This window comes from Lethenteron reissneri, chromosome 14, assembly GCF_015708825.2.
Source record: "Lethenteron reissneri isolate LAM-NWPU_2019-01 chromosome 14, ASM1570882v1, whole genome shotgun sequence".
In the NCBI taxonomy this organism is placed as follows: domain Eukaryota; kingdom Metazoa; phylum Chordata; class Hyperoartia; order Petromyzontiformes; family Petromyzontidae; genus Lethenteron; species Lethenteron reissneri.
In genome coordinates, this window is record NC_083792.1 from 6,029,802 (window position 1) to 6,046,753 (window position 16,952).

The window sequence follows — 16,952 nt, forward strand, 5'->3', positions numbered from 1 at the left end:
ATCCGAAACTCATGCCTCGAGTTGCGTGTTGCACGGAACACGCCCGGCTACTCACGGGACACATTTATCAGTACGACCGTGGGTCTCTGTGTCGGTCTGACAGTCCGAGCACATTTCTCGTGGCCTCGCGCAAACAATACTCGCTGGATAGCTAAACAAGGCGCTTACACAGACGCGTATGTGTGTGCGTCGACTCAGAATCAAACGAGTAACCTGGTGCGGTGTGTAAACATCGCCACTTTGGAGACAAAGGCGGCCGGGCGTGGTGCTGGCCACCCCACCTCCTCGTGTGCCGTGCTGGCTTGCAGAGGTGCTACTCGCTAACAGCACTTGCCCATACAGTCTGTTAAGGCTATACGGGGGATTTCTGTATGTGTATGTACATATATGTGTGCACGTACACGTGGATCCTATGCAATGATGAAGTCACTTTACACAGCATCTAAAACAAGTAAATGCAACCAGATCTGCAGTTTCTGTGTGCGCGTACATGTGCCCATGTGTATCTTTGTGTATGTCTATCTCAAGTGCACCTCTGTGTATGTGTACCTCTGTGTATGTCTATCTCCGTGTATGTGTATCTCTGTGTATCTCTGGGGAAGTGTGTATGTGTTTTGGGATCGGTGTTGGAGCGTTTCGCCCTTTATGTCTTCCCGAATTCGATTCCCATCCCACGGCCAACATCAGCGGTGATTTGTTTCTTTCTTTCTGAACCGGTCCCGGGCGAGTGGCTGATGCGGTGTGTGTAACCATCGCTACTGGGGAGACAAAGGCGGCCCGCCGAGGTGCGAAACTTTCCACAACAATATGTTCGAGGTTTTACGGGTGGGGATATTTGGACCGTGTCTACGTATACGTGTTTGCAAGTGAGTGTATGTTTATGTGCGCTTTGTGTATGCGTGCGTTCGAGTAGCCTATGTGTATGCGTGTGGCTGTGTACACTCGTGTACACTAACCACTGCGGTAGTGCAGTGGTTAACGCCCTGTGCTACGAACCCAGCGACCCGAGTTCGATTCCCACTCATGGCCAACATCTGAACTTGTCCTGGTCCTCCCCAAGGACGACTCGGCCTCAAATGCACCACACCAGGTACTCAGCCACACCTCAAATGAGTACCTGGTGGTGGTGCGTAAACATCGCCACTGGGGAGACAAAGGCGGTCGGGGGTGGTGCTGGCCACCCACCCCCTCGTGTACCTTTCCGGCTTTCATATAGGTGCTCGCAAACAGCACTTGCCCCAACAGTCTGTTCAGGCTATACGGGGGATCTGTGTCTTGGTATACAAGTGTATGCGTGTCTTTGTGCGCGCGCGTGCGTGTATATTATACTTTATGTGTATGTGTGCCAAATAATCACGGGGGGGGGGGGGAATCTAAATTATTCGTTTACGTGAAATAACGAAGCCATTCTGCGATTGCTGCGTGGTGTTATAGCCTCGTGACAGAAACTGTCTGTGAAATAGCAATGTTAGATGTATACTGTATGTGTATATATGCCTCCACTGGTCGTGTAGACTACGCCATCGGTTCGCACGTGTGCGCTTGTGCATTTACGCGACTGCGTGAGACGTCGACTTGAACGCACTGACCTCCAGCGGAGCATTGTCGCGATCACCGAATGAATGCCATCACAACATCGGCTGGGCTGTTAATCGCAGGAGAGTAATCGTTCTTATCGCTTCGTAACATCTCAACGTTTACAAAACACCCTGCAAGAGAGCGCATGTGGACAGTTCAGTGTCTCCACGCATAGATACAAATGTTTCCGAATTCGATGAGCCTATTCATTCGTGGCTTCCAGACCAATATTATCCAGCAGCATTTTGTTGAATCAAGTCTGGCTCGCTAAACAAACGCCGCCAGACGAGCTGATGTTATCAGCCTGCTGCATCGCCCAGTGTACAATCACTGCACAGTGCGCCGTGCAATTGGCAAGCGCGGGTACATTTTTATTCAGGAGGCTTCATCAATTAAAAAAATATATTTCAACAGACCGGCAACGTATACAGCAACGAACTGAGTATTGCATTCAGTTAATTGTTATTAAGTGGTCACTAGACAACTTCGGTTGTAATTACAAGTACGGATAATAATTGAAATGTTGAAGCGGGTGATTATTTAATAATGCAATTATTTGCTTTGATGTATTCCGGGAATAACCCACAACCGGAAGGCTTTTCCGCCCCCCCCCCCTCCAATTAATTCGGCTTCGAGAGGTGTCACTCCATCCAGACGTGGCTATCACCGCACCTCCGATTAGCGCGGTCCGCGCTATGTGCGGTGGTAAAAAAGTTCACCATCCACACAACGGGTCTCACAACTTTCCCCGACACCGTCACCCTAGCGGGACATCACCATCGTTGCCTGCAGAGCGCATGACCGCGCATGAACGTCCAAAAGAAGTCTCGCCAACTCCACGGTGAATGCAGTTAAGGTAGGTGCCGGCGATCGATCGATCGAGCGAGCGGCTGAAATGTTGGCCCCTCGCATCGAGAGCTCCCCCCCCCCCGGTTCGAATCTCAGCTCCGGGTTACATCGGCGTCGGCGTCGGCGAGTGAAATCCTCACCTATCTCCGGCTACCCGGCACGCTTCAACAACCCGAACTGACAAAGCGCGGTGAAGTATGGTCAACAAACCCCGCTGCCCGACACGGCCTTGTGAAGACCTTCATCCAGCAGTGGAGTGACAAAGAACCGCAGATGCACGTGTGCATTGAGGACAGGGGTCGCCGTGCAGAGTGTTGAGTCCCGCTGCCGGAACCTTCTGACTTCCCTAACCCCCTGCTGCTGCTGCTGCTGCTGAAGTCCATCATCATCCTCTGCCACCGTCCTAAGGCGGCTGTGACTCACGGCTCTATTCAAATGTTTCGCCTTCCGACGCGCGCGCTCCCCATGTTCGTGTCGGGCACGTTGCGCGATGCGCGTGTTCGCGTAAAGACGCTGACCCAGACGTGCTGTGTGTGTCCCCGTGCCAGCCTGCCCACAGACAGCCGTGCTTGTTGTGTGGCGGCTCGTGCTACGGCGTGCATCAGTGACGAGTGACAGCTGATCCGGTCCTCCCCAAATGGACCCCTAAGAGGAGTCACCACTGAAAGATTGTAAATGTTGGCCTCGCTTTGAGGCCCCACATTCGCGCACCGCGCCGTGAACGCAACCCCCCGAGGTTCGATTCCCGGCAAGGGCTAACGATAGGTATCGAGCGATATCGGATGCTGAGATTCCGATGTTCAATTTTGCCTCCGCGCACTGACCCGCGTGGTGAAGTATGGCCAAACAACCCGCGTTACCGACGCGACGCTGTGGAGGCGTACCACACCAGCAGACTGCGCGACACAGCCATTGTGCGCCTCGCTTGATTACTCACTCCAAGGCAACTTACAGCACTGCGCTCAGAAACACCACCACGCCTAGGCAACGTGCAGCGAGAGAGAGAGAGAGCGGTGGTGCGGCGGTGAGCGCACTGCGACCCGAGTTCCATCCCCCCGCGGCTAACATCCGTGGCGAGGCGCCATCTGAACCGGTTCCGACCGACTTCGAGACCTCTGACCCGACTCGACCCCTTCAGCGCAGGGTGGTGAAGTTTGGTGAAACGATGCCCGAGACCGCGAGAGTAGGGACGCTTCAGCCGTCAGTTTATTGGCAAGGGGTTGTCCATGAGTCGAGGTTTATTTTGATCGTAGCTTGGGGGAACATCCAGCAGTGGCATGACCATGACTGGTGATGATGATAAGACTGCACTGATGATGCGTTGCTGTGGAGAATTATTGATCGATGTATAAATAGTTACGCCTGCTGTCCGCATCTCCGCACACAGAGAGTGTTTGAGTCCATCAGCCTACGAGCTTTCCACAGCGATACTGCGCAGTAGCATTTGCTTAAACAATCATTGGGTCTGGAAAGCGCACAGGCCGATGGACGAAAGCAAATCTGATTTATAGAAAAGGTGAGGATACAGAATGGGGGTATATTTACTGATTTAAGTGATACACTCTAATTGAATTATCCGTAGTAGTCTTACTGTTGTGCGGAACGCAATGTGGAAAGAACGCTGTCTGAGAGTTTCAACTAGATAAACATTATTCATAAACACGACTTAATTATTTATCAAATGTAATCATCGGCCATGATCTGGGTGAAGGCTCCCCCCACGCCATCGCCATCCCTGTCCGTCTCGCTCCGACATTTGGAGCTGCTTCCATAGCTCCATCTCCGTGGGAGTCGTCCTCTCGTCGGAAACACTCCCTCCTTTGACTGCCAGTCCATCACCAGTCTCGTCCGTCGGCAATTCCACCTTCTAGAGACGCGTCCTGCGCAGGCCCCATTCACTTCTCTTGTCAACTTGATTGATATTATTGGTTCTTTCGGTAAAGTCACGTAGAAGGGAAATAATAAAATAATAAAAATACAACAATACAATTCTCACGACGTTTCAATTGCAACACAAGCAATAATCGTCATCAGGTGTGAAAACGTGATTGATGTCATTAACCTGCGTTGTGTTCTCTAATCCACGTGTTCCTCTCTGTATCTCTGTCTCTCTGTCTCTCAGCGTCATCTCGAGAATGCGTCTCTCTCCACACTTCTCTGCGCTCTGTTCAGCTGGTGTTTCATTCGGCAGTGTTCGCGTTTCTGATCGGTAACTCAGAGCAGGGAACACGCGCCGATTAAAAAAAACCAACTCCTGCAGGTACTGTATATCGGAACCCTGACTTTTCATTATCAAAATACAACTTAAAAAAACACATCCCAACCTGCTCTCGCCCACCTCACTATTCATCATTCAGCCTGGTTCGCCTGCAACAATTGCCCCGAGACACCGACTGTTGTGTTCTCCAGTCGGATCCCACCAGCAAATCTCTCCCCGTCGTTCAGCGAACTCTGCGGACGATTTGGGGTGTTTTTCTCATTCTTTGTGCTGAGCCCAACTTTGCAGCATTGTTTAAAAGTTCTGAAATCTCTTTCCTGTATCGCATTCTCGCGGGTGTGTTGCTGTAATGACGATGTCACCAGAAAATCCGCTATGGTTACCACTTTCTCCATTACACCTGTACGCCTGAATGTCAACACCACCACGATGCTGAGAACATATTCTTGTCGTCGCCTTCACGATGTTGCGTGAGAGCGCGTCTCATCGCGCGACTCCTCTACCGATTTGTATTCTCTTAGATTCGATACCATCTCACCCATAGCTCACCCCGCTCGTATCTGTATCGTATTAAACTATTATTTTCTCGACGCGTGTTTATTGCAGTAATAGACGACCCGGTGAGCTCTGTGAACTCGATGGACGCGCCCTAGGAGGGACTCGACAACTGGAACCCGGCGGCTCCATTCACCACAACGAGACGCACGGAGTCGAGTGGCAGCGTCACGCCTCTACCCCCCCCGTAGGGCGCTCTCGCCGTGCCTGGACTCTCTCGCGTTGTTATTATACGCAGCTCGGGTTTAATTGGACAGTAATTTGTCCGCACAAATCGACTTTGTGAGTCGAGACACGATTGGGTTCCACAACTCTACAATAGAAGAGTAGGCCAACACACTCCTGGATGGGCACTCGAGAGCTCCCGGTAGTGGAGGTCCTTCCGCCAGCAGTGCCGTGAGTGATACATTGCACGGTTGCGCCTTTACCTTCTCACTCAGGCTCTCGATATAGCCTCTCATTGTATGCGCGTCCGCTCATGTATGCCAGTACTGTGCATGTACACGTGTGAATGTATGTACGCGCGTGCTTGTAGGCGAGAAAGGTCGACTCAGCCTCAAATGTGTACCTAGTGCGGTGTGTAAAACCATGGAGACAAAGGCGGCCGGGCGTTGTGCTGGCCACCCACCCATTATGCGCCGTGCCGGCCTTCATAAGTTGCTCTTTAACAGCACTTGCCCCAATGGTCTGTTCAGGCTATACGGGGGATCTTTGTCTTTTGTAGTACACGTGGTGTGGAGCAGTAGCGCAGTGGCTAGTGGCCTGCACTACGGGACTCGTCGACTCAAGTTCGACTCTCGCTCACGGCTGATAACAGTGGCGAATATTTGAACGGTCCTGGGCCTCCTCTAGGTCGACCCAGCATGAAACCAAGTACCTGTGATCTAAACATCGCCACTGGGGAGACGAAGACCACCCCACCCATTCGTGCCGGTTTACAGCACTTGCCCCAACAGTCTGGTGAAGGCTACACGGGGGATCTTTGTATTTTGCAGTATATATGTACGCATACAAGTCCTGTACAGTCTGTAACCAACTATCGATTGTGACATGCGTGTTTTACATATGTTAATATTTATATAACTGAACATGTGCATGTGTGAAACGATATATATGCATAATGTATGTATTACATAGTATATGTACATTATTTCTATACAAAGTTAGTTATAAATATACATTTATATGCCTTTGCGTACACGTAAACTGAGTTTATCTTACACGATGGTATGTTGTAAGTATACACGTTTAATATATGTCTGTACATTGGCATTACACTACCAGTGGGTATGCTTCCAAGCACAAATTTTTCTACTATTTTGTTACTTTTATTTACCAGGTAAAAGTCACTGAGCTAGTAGCTCTACAAATAATAGCTCAACGAAGCGGCTTACGTAGAAATGTATCGTAGTAGCCACATTTAAGTGGACGCATGTTTCTAAACGTGGAGGGGAAAACCCGGAGGACTCGGAGAAGAATCCATGCGACCACGGGGAGAACGGAAAAAAATGTCAGGATCGGGATCGAACGCACGACCTCCTGCAGACCTGGCAAGGGAGTTAACAGCCCCGCACCGCGGCGCCCCTGTGTATGGCAGCAAGCATGGACATCGCTACGCAAAGCACACGTGGCACCATGCACTATGTAACCACAGTGTGTGTATACACGAGCAAACGATGTATTACATACCATGTGCATATACGTGTGCACGTGTATGTTACTACACTGTGTACGTGTGTATAGTTATGCCATACCTGTCAACCCCTTATCGGTGCCCTATCTTACTACAAACCAATTAAGACCGTATTGGTCACCCCGTGCCCTTATAAATCTCAACGTTCATCCCATCACAAGGGAGAAACACAAACGAATAGACAAAATGTTTTCATTTTGTTTTGGCCGTAATGAAACGGCTGTACGCAAGTGTGGACCTGAAAACTCGATTTACCTGTACAATAACACGGGGTGAACCGTATGGGTTTGATAGGTGTGTTATACTGTGTGTGCATCTGTGTAGTGTATGTGTGTTCATGTACTCAACTGCAGTGAGTAGGCTATGCGTGCATACAAAAATGACGTTGGTATATTTGTGTAATAAAAAAAAAACTCATTAAGCGCTGTCGTTGAGACTCGTGGCTAATTGTATAAATAGTGTTTACTCCAACAATAATACTACGGGGTGGGTCAGTGGCGCAGTTAGTGCGCTGACCTCGGCCACCCGAGTTCGACTCCTGGCCACGGGTAACATCATCATCAGCAGCAGCAGCAAGCGATATCAAAACAGGTCCCAGACCACCAACTCTCACTTCCCGGCGTGGTGAAGTATGGTCAAACAGCCCCCGTCCCTGACCCTGCGTGGGTAGGCGTTCACCAGTAGCGAACTGACAAAGGGCTGCAATTGTTATCATTGTTACAGAATCCTTGCATATTCGTGTTTGTGCGCATACACGTACAAGAGCATGTACGTACTGTATATCCTGCACGTGTGTATGCATATCTGCATGTTATCAGCCCGTGCAGAGTCAATACGGCGCACACTCTGCCCGAGTGCAAAGACATCAAAGGCAGACGGACACAGCACGCACACGCGGAGTTGTGTGACTATGCGTGGCCACTCAGCCCATGAGCAAACCTCACCGGAATGCGCCCCATCCCGTTCCATCTTGGGAAGCTAAGCAGGCTGTGAGCCTGGAGAGGCTGCGTGAGTGGAGGAGCGGTGCCCTTCGCGCGCCTGCCAGGTTTCGCAGAGGCGAGCTTGGAGCTCCATCACAGGTGCTCGCGAACAGCACTTGCCCCGACAGTCTGTTACAGGCTATACGGGAGATCTTTGTCTTTGAAGCAGTGGCTGTCAGCGGATGGCATTGCAGTAGCATCTATTGTACTGTACTTCTATGCTCATCTGTCTATGCCCGCCCTCCCCCCTCCCCTTCAAGACGTGGGGAGGCCTTTATTCAGCAGTGGATTGACAGAAGCAACTCTGCACACCTCGCAAGCGCGCATCACAGCAGCATCCTCCACTCATCGATGGGACCCACCGTGGTGGAGCGGTGGCGCAGCGGTTAGCGCACTGCCCTCTGGCCCCGGCAACCTAAGTTGGCGAACATCAGCGATGAGTGAACCCGGCTGCCCCCCCTCTCCTCCACCGACCCGCGCGTGTTCAAACAACCCCCATGATGACCGAGACGGCGCGAGGGAGGCCTTCATCCAGCAGTGGATCGACCTGGGGGCTATAAATGAAAGCACAACGACAATGACCCCCCGCTTCTAGCCTAAATAAACCTTTTTGGGGAAAATATTGTGAGCGAGCACCTATGAGGAGGTGGGTGACCAACACCACGCCCGACCGCCTTTGTCTCCCCAGTGGCGATGTTTACACACCGCACCAGGTACTCATTTGAGGCTGAGTCGACCCAGGGGAGGCCCAGGACCGGTTCGGTGTCGTAGCGCAGCGCAGCGCTCACCGCCGCCCAACAACGTGCGGGGCAGACCGGAGCGGTGGCTGCGTTTGCCCGGGGCATGGGGGGATTCGTACCTTGCGAGCTCCTCCCGAAGCAGCCACCGCGGCTCCCCGTCTCTCCCGGCTCCCTCCCCGCTCCCTCCCGGCTCCCTCCCCGCTCCCTCCCGGCTCCCTCCCCGCTCCCTCCCCGTCTCTCCCGGCTCCCTCCCCGCTCCCTCCCTGGGTTTGCCCGCTGCCCGGCGCCCCCCCCTCCCCTAACTCTCGAGCTCCCAGCCCCTCTCCCAACACTGCCCGCGGCGCTGCGTCAGCGCGAGACACCCTGCACGGATTCCGCGGGCACAGCGCGCGGATCACGCGCGCGCTACAATCACAATAACAGTGGCGATGATCACAACAACGGTCACGATGATCACAACAAATGTCACGATCACAACAGCAGTCGCGATGATCACGATGGCAGTCACAGTGATGACAATAACAACAATATTCACAGTGGTCACAATCACAACAGTGACATTGACCACAATCGCAACAACAATCACAATGATCACAATCACGACAGTCACAATGGTCACAATCACAACAACAATCACAATGATCACAATCACAACGACAGTCACAATGATCATAATCACAACAACAATCACAATGATCACAATCACAACGACAGTCACAATGATCATAATCACAACAACAATCACAATCATCACAATCACAACGATCGGGTCTCCAACCTTCATACCGCAGAACGCATTCCGTAATCACATTGTAGCATTAGGAAGGATGTGCGACGTTTCGGATAATGGCCCTTTTTCATCATAGAGGGGCGACTGCCTGGTGACCTCCTGTACTCTCGCACCGTACTTCAGCACCGGTTCGGTTCCCGACAAGATACAGACAAAAATCCCCCGTGTAGTCAACGCAGGTTGTTGGGGCAAGTGCGATTAGCGAGCGTCTATGAAAGCCAGCACGACCCACGGGGGAAAGGGGCAGTGTGGCCAGAACCCCGCCCGACCGCCTTTGTCCGCCACGGCGCTGATGTTTGCACACTGCTCCAGGTACTCATTTAAGTCCGAGCCTACCTAGTGGAGGCCCATAAGCGATGCAGAAGTCAGGTCACCGGGTTCGCAGCGCAATTCCCTACCCCACTACACACGTCAACACGGGCACGGCACACTCACGCATGCACACACGTGCATAAGCACTAACGTAAACAAACGCAGACGCGCACATACACGGACACGAGCAGAGGACGCACAGAAAGTCACACACGGACAAATGCACACACAGACACACAGAGACAGAGAGACGCGCACACACACGCGTACATATACAGACGCACACACCAAGGCAAAGATCCCATGGATATCCCTAACAGACTGTTGGGGCAAGTGTTGCTAGCGAGCATCTGTGAAAGCCGAAACGGCACATGAGGAGTGAAGGGTTTGCACCACTCCCGGCCGTCTTTGTCTCCCCAGTGGTGACCTTTACGCACCGCACCAGGTACTCTTATAAGGCTGAGTCAACCTAGGGGTTGCCCAGGACCTGTTCAAATATTTGCCGCTGTTTATAGATCGTGAGCGAGAATCCAACTCGGACCGCTGGGTTCGTAGCGTAGGGCGCTTACCGCTACAAAGACAAATATTCCCCCTATAGCCTTAACAGACTGTTGGGGCAAGTGCTGTTTGCGAGCATCTATGAAGGCCAGAACGGCACACAAGGGGGTGGGTGGCAAGCACCACGCCCAGCCGCCTTTGTCTCCCCAGTGGCGATGTTTTTACACACCGCACCAGGTACTCATTTGAGGCTGAATCGACCTAGGGGAGGTCCAGGACCGATTCAAATAATCGTCACTGATGTTGGCCCTGAGCGGGAATCCAACTCAGGTAACCCGGTTCGTAGCGCAGCGCACTAACCGCTACACCACCGCTCCCCTTACACTACACACACACACGTACACACGCTGAAGACACGTGCACACACACACGCAGGCGCGCGCATACATTCACGCACGCACGTGAAACATTCTTTGCTGCACACCCCTCGAACTCCCGACGCTCTCCCGCGGACCTCGCCGATGAACGCATCGCGTTCTTGTTGTTGTTGTTATATTTGTTTGTGTAATCCTTTAATAGATATTGAATCTTGCAGCCGAATCCAGCGGAATGGGTGCAGGATTATGCTCCGGATATTAGACGCTGCATGTTGTAGGGGGGATCTGTCTCTCTCTCACTCGCTGGCTCCCCCTCTCTCCGGACTCTCCCCACCGCTCCCTCTCTCTCTCTACACATATATATGTATCTTTTTTTTATTGCTACCGCTAGACCAGCCGCCGGTGACCGTCTCTAGCCAGCCAGTCACCGTGCGGCACCAGAAGGCTCTCGGTCCGGCGAGAGATGCCCACGCAATTTGCGGTGATGAATTCATTTGTTCGCCGCGTCACTCCGGATTCCATCAGCGCCGGGTCCGGCCAGGGCAGCATCTGCCCTCGCGTCAACATCAGCGAATCATCGTAATTGTAGTACCGCTCGTGCACAACGCGCTTCGATAGCAGCCACGCACCCAGATCAAGTGTCCAGCAACAGCAGCAGCAGCAGCAACAGCAGCTAAAGCAGCAACATCAGCAGCCCGTGTTCATCCCCTCCTGGTGGATGTGGGTGGCGGAGTGAAGTGCACACGTGGAGGTATACACAGTGACACACACACAGTAACACACACACAGTGACACACACACAGAGAGACGCACGCGCATACACGCGCGAGCGCACAGAGACATGCAAAAACAAAGATCTCCCGTATAGCCTTCAAGAGACTTGGAACACGTGCTGTTAGCGAGCACCGATGAAGGCCTACACAAGACACGAGCCGCCTTTACAGACATACAAGGACAACACACGCGCACACACAGACACATACACACTCACACACAGCCACATACACACTCACACACAGACGCACATACGCGCACACACACACCACGCACACAAGGTAAAGTTGAAAAAGTTCGGCTGTGGTACCTCGGTTGCAGCTGTGGGTGAGTGGTGAGTCACTGAACACACACACACACATGCCCATACATACACGCGCACAAATACACACAGGCACGCGTGCACGATGACGTACAGACGCACCCGTTAAAACATACAACGGCATAATCACACACACAATCAATCATGGACACTCACTGTCGCAGACACACACACGCATGCGCGCAGAAACATCCACACATTCATGTGCACACATTCAAGCACATATACTTTTACGCAAGCATACATACACACGTAGAACACACAGACACGCGGACACACATGCAGGTACACTTACACAGTGCCACGCGCACGCACGCACGCGCAATCGGTGATGTCGCGTTACGCATGGAAACACAGCACACAGCACACGTGTGTGGATATGTTACGGAGAGCAGGAGATCATTCCTGCGCTCACATGATCGCTCGGTAGGATAATGCCGATGATCATTATCATCATAACGGTTGTGATGATGATCATCATTATCATCATCAACATGATGATGATGTCGATGGAGTTAACGAGTCGCTGTTGTTCGCCGCACGAACTCGGCGCGCACTTTGACAGCCGCGATTCGAAGTCTCTCTTTCTATCTCTCGTAATTAATAACGGGGGTAATGCACGCGCGTATTGGTGCTCGACGTTCACACGACGTTCACACGACGTTCACACGACGTCCGACACGAGAGCGCGCTCGCACGGCCGCGCTCAGGCGACCTATAGGCGCGACGCTCACACCGTGGGCGCGCATCCACTGCATCTTTCTTTCTATCTACACAAAAACAAACACCCACCCCCCCATCCCCCGTATAGACCACACAGACTTGGGCCAAGTGCTCTGAGAGAGAAGGGCACGCGAGGCGGCGAGTGGCCGGCACCACGCCCGGCCGCCTTTGTCTCCCTCCTGTCAATGTTTACACACACGGCTCCTAATCCTGTACTCAGCTTCAGATAATCGTCACGGGTTGTTATTATCGGTAATCGAACTCGGGCCGCCGGGATCGTAGCGCGGCTTGCTAACCACTACACTACCGCTCCCCACTATATACTGTGTGTGTATGTATATGTGTGTGTATATGTGTGTGTGTATATATATATAGTAGTGTAGTGTAGCGGTTAGCGCGCTGCGCTATGAATCCGGCGACCCGGGTTCGATTCCCGTTCACGGCCAACACCAGTGACGATTATCTGAACCGATCCCGGGCCTCCCCTAGGTCGACTCAGCCTCAAATGAGTACCTGGTGCGGTGTGTAAACATCGCCACTGGGGAGACAAAGGCGGTCTGGCGTGGTGCTCGCCACCCACCCCCTCGTGTACCGTTCTGGCCTTCATAGGTGCTCGCTAACAGCACTTGCCCCTACAGTCTGTTAAGGCTATACGGGTGATCTTTGTGTATATATATGTGTGTGTGTGCACGTATACACGCACAGCGATAAATGCGACCAGAAACTCGTGCGCTCCTGTCGCCTTCTAGGGTGATGGTGGTGGTGGTGATGAAAGTTCCGCGTGTACGGTCGCGTGCGTAATTCACGTCCGTGCGCCTGGGTCCTCGGGGGCGTACACGGACGGGTACCTGATGGGTACGCGCGCGAGGCTACATCCGCGGAGCGCAGCGTGTGCCTGGGTTCGTGCGCTGCGCGTGGGGTCTCGGAGGGTGGCTTAGTGGGGCGCACAGCGCGGCCCGTGGTCTCGTGCGCGCAACCGTGCAAGTAGCGGCTGCGTTCGTTGACGTTGGTGCGTGCGGCGGGCACCCACGTGCGGTGGGGACACACGTGCGACTGTGCGGGCACCAGTGCGTGGGGCCCGAGGCGTGCGGGTTTTTGGGGGAGTGGGTGAGCGACTAAGTTGGTGATCGACTGAGTGGATGAACGACTGAGTGGATGAATGACTGAGTGGGTGAACGACTGAGTTGGTGAATAACTGAGTGGGTGAGCGACTGAGTGGGTGAACGACTGAGTGGATGAACGACTGAGTGGATGAATGACTGAGTGGGTGAACGACTGAGTGGATGAATGACTGAGTAGGTGAGCGACTGAGTGGATGAATGACTGAGTGGATGAATGACTGAGTGGGTGAATGACTGAGTGGATGAACGACTGAGTGGGTGAACGACTGAGTGGATGAACGACTGAGTGGGTGAACGACTGAGTGGATGAATGACTGAGTGGATGAACGACTGAGTGGGTGAACGACTGAGTGGATGAACGACTGAGTGGGTGAACGACTGATTACGTGTGTTGGTGTCGGGCCGTGGGTGAGTTTGTGCGAGGGTCCACGTCTTCCTCCTGCACACCACGACTGCAGGAGCGATCGCGTCGCATTTGTTTTGACCGGCCACACCCTGCTGACGAGACTCAGCAAAGTCGAAGCCGGTCGTGGGTTTGGTTGCTGGAAACGCGTTGGTCCAGAAGGCCACTATGCTGATGTGACGTGGGTTCGATCCAGACCCCAACGCCTGCTGTATATTCGTAGTTTGCATGCTCTCCTCGTGGTCGCGTGGAATTTTTTCTCCAAGTTCTCCGGGTTTTCCCTCCACATTTAGAATCAACGCCACGCGTTCAGAGTAGTTGGTCACTGCTGTAAATGTCCACACGATGATGAGCCACTTCGTTTGAGCTATCATTTGTGATAGCCAGATTGCTTCTGAAAAAAGTGCTGCGTAGCTCAGGGGGGGGGGGGGTCTTACCCGGTAAAATAAATAACGCAAATCGAAATGAGGGTTACTTGTATATTTGTGACAGCGAGACATACAATGTATTTGTGGGCTTCGCTACTTAGTTTCCAGTAATTACCTGCGCATTCGAGTGCCCGAAATTACATGTGTGTGTGTGAATATATTTAACGTGTGAATCAATGCTGAGTCCACTTGGCGTGGGTTTGCCACCGTTCTGCACAAACACACCTCGGCATCCATCAGCCGAAAACATCTTTAAAACAAATAAAACTCCTATTGCAGCAGCAGGAACCTCTTGAGAATGAGCCACATGACTCAGTGTGCCTCTCCTGGATACATCAGCGATGATTTAGTTCCCAGTGGAGGGGCTTGGTCCACTTTTTTCCGGCTTTAGCGTCGCACTCCACGGGAGGCAAATTACTCGGTCCACCGATGATGATCATGATGACAGCGCGCGTGTGAGTGTGCGAGTGCGAGGCAGGAGACGTGGCGCGATGTGGAACTCGATGCGGCTGAGCCTGCCCGCCCTCCGAGGGAAAACAATCAACTTCTCTTCCGCCAGTTATGGGACCCAAAGTCGGAAATTAGGTGCTGAGAATGTTTGTTCTAATTATCAGCATGAACTCAATTATGCTTCTGTCAAATGTCAGCTGTCTCGTAGCCCCTGTTTAACATCACTCGGTCGTCCATCCGTCACTCAGAGTCACGAGCCTACAGCGTATTAAATCCGGAGCGTGTGTGTGTGTGTGTATACACACCTAAGAGATCTGCTTCATTCAATACACAGTTATTTAAGAATAGTCACGCGCGCACAAAGGCAAAATCCCCCCCCACCCCCCCAACGCCCCGGTATAGATGAAGGGGCGGAACAGCGCACGAGGGGACTGGGTGGCCAGCACCAAGTCAGACCGCCTTTGTCTCCCTCGTGGCGATGTTTACACATCTCACTAGGTACGCATTTGTGGCTGAGTCGACGTAGGGGAGGCCCAGGACCGCTTTTTTTTATTGTCAGCGGCGTTGGCCGTGAGCGGCAATCGAACTGGGGTCGCCGGGTTCATCCCGCAGGGCGCTAACTCCCCAATACACAACAACCGCAACAACAACCGCCATTCGCCACAGGCCATGTGCACGTTGAGGCCACGTGAAGTGTCGAACGCCCGCTGGCAGGAGGTCACGGGGCAGACCCAGCAGGTGCCACGGGTCGACTGACTGAGATGACTGCTGGCCGATGCACCACCTGTGCCCCCAACTGTGCCAACTTTCTGAATTTTATCCGCCGGGCGCTCTACTCGTTGTTGTGAGCGTCGCTCCTCTGCCCTACGTTGTTGCTGGAGGGCGACTGCCTCCAACTGCCCAGCAGCGTCCTTCACGAGCCTCCTCACACAGAGGTCGATCTTGATACCGCTGGTACCAGTCATTGGCAAGTCCACTCAGCTCCACATCCTCTTGTTCCACATCACTCCATTTCCTCTCTAGCCCGTGCCGCGCCCGCTTCGCCCCCTCTATCCGGCCGAACAATACGCATGCACACAGACACACAGTCTGTGCGCGTGTCAGCCCGCGGGAGTGAGAATAACGCTATCTAAATCAAAGTTCATAGCCATAACTTCTGCAGCAGGAATGAGACCATTTCACCCCAAGTTTTTGTTTTTTCTACGAGAGATGTAAGAGCGCCGGACTGACGCGTGGTATCACCCACGTTCTTAGCACATGCGGTGTGTTTGGTTGGGTATACACTCCACGTTACACCGTTACCACCACTCCGCGCCGTGCAATAATCCACTGTTGCGGGTTTATAGGGCGGCGTGTGTTTGCGGCCACGCCTGAAGACGCCGCACGGAAGCGGTGTGCGTCTTCCGTGCGGAAAAAGGGGCCCGGATGGAACCTCGGAGCCGTGAGCCACGACGTGTCCACCACGTGTCCGCGACGTGCGTTGTGCACACAGGGTCTCGTGGTGTATACACGGAGTGCTCTCGCCAACAGCAGCTGGCAATCCACGCCGGTCGAGAAAGCCGCGAGCGCGATGGACTAAACCCTGGGGCGTGCGTGCACATGGAGACGGAGTGCGGTCGTGCCCGTGCGCACGTGCATGAGGAGCGTACTTAGCAGGTATTACTCGCAATGAGAGAATTGCCCTGAATTCACGTCCAACACTCCACGCCCTCCGAACTCCTTATATTAGCAATAGCTCAAACCTTCACCGTGTCAATAAATAGAGGTACATACAAAGGTGCCCCCATTCCCCGATCATTATAGCCTTGAACAGACTGTTTGGGCAAGTGCTGTTAGAGAGCACCCATTCAAGCGTAACACGAACCTCCCGGAGCACGTGTTCAACTTTCCAGAGTTGCACGCGAATGGATGATGCTGCTGATGATGATGATATGCCTTCTGGGCCGATGCTTGTGACGGCTGAGTTGGTCGAGGTGCATGTGTGCCGAGTCGTGTGTGCGTCCGACTCGAGTTCACGAGCCATCGGCCAATGGAGTTCGGTGTTCGGTTGACCCGAGTTCGATTCGCACTGCGTTGGTAACTCTCACATGCGCGCTTGTGAACGGGGTGGCGCAGTGGTGAGCGTACGGGAGAAATGAGTT

General features: G+C 53.0%; 2 protein-coding genes across 3 annotated transcripts in view; one reads left to right on the forward strand and one right to left on the reverse strand.

The window, feature by feature from the left end:
- LOC133342296 (uncharacterized) overlaps positions 1–16,952 on the reverse strand; it is a 150,418-nt gene that overhangs the window by 127,052 nt on the left and 6,414 nt on the right. Inside the window, exon 1 of one of the 2 annotated variants that reach the window (XR_009755113.1) lies at positions 8,236–8,360. The exons of the other annotated variant lie outside the window; for it this stretch is intronic. The gene's annotated coding sequence lies outside the window, so the exon portion shown is untranslated. Of the gene's footprint in view, positions 1–8,235; positions 8,361–16,952 lie in introns of those variants that run through there. 2 annotated transcript variants of the gene reach the window in all.
- Positions 10,920–16,952, forward strand: part of LOC133342300 (homeobox protein OTX2-like) — a 45,103-nt gene continuing 39,070 nt past the window's right edge. Inside the window, exon 1 of the mRNA XM_061551382.1 lies at positions 10,920–11,341. The gene's annotated coding sequence lies outside the window, so the exon portion shown is untranslated. The remainder of the gene's footprint in view (positions 11,342–16,952) is intronic.